The sequence below is a fragment of the Penaeus monodon genome, chromosome 22 (assembly GCF_015228065.2).
Source record: "Penaeus monodon isolate SGIC_2016 chromosome 22, NSTDA_Pmon_1, whole genome shotgun sequence".
Taxonomy (NCBI): Eukaryota; Metazoa; Arthropoda; class Malacostraca; order Decapoda; family Penaeidae; genus Penaeus; species Penaeus monodon.
The window spans coordinates 25,178,626-25,178,911 of record NC_051407.1 but is presented as its reverse complement, the minus strand read 5'-3'; positions in this window follow the sequence as shown (position 1 = coordinate 25,178,911).

Here is a 286-nt window from a genome sequence, read left to right as displayed (position 1 = left end):
ATTTTAATGTATGTGTATATACGCTACCGTACTGTATGTAGCATAGTACATTACATAGCCTTCCACAGGAATTTCAAGTAGATTCATCAGCAGATGTGCTTACCAAAATAAACACTATAAAGTCCTTGTTTGATATTTTAGGCTATTTGAAGAGAGACTAAAAACAAAGTCGTATTTCATGTGGAAAGGAAATTTTTTTATTCTCTTATGCAAACAGAAAACAGATTTGAGAAATTATTAAACGCTTTCCATTTCTGAGATGGCATGATCGGTTATCTCTTTCTCT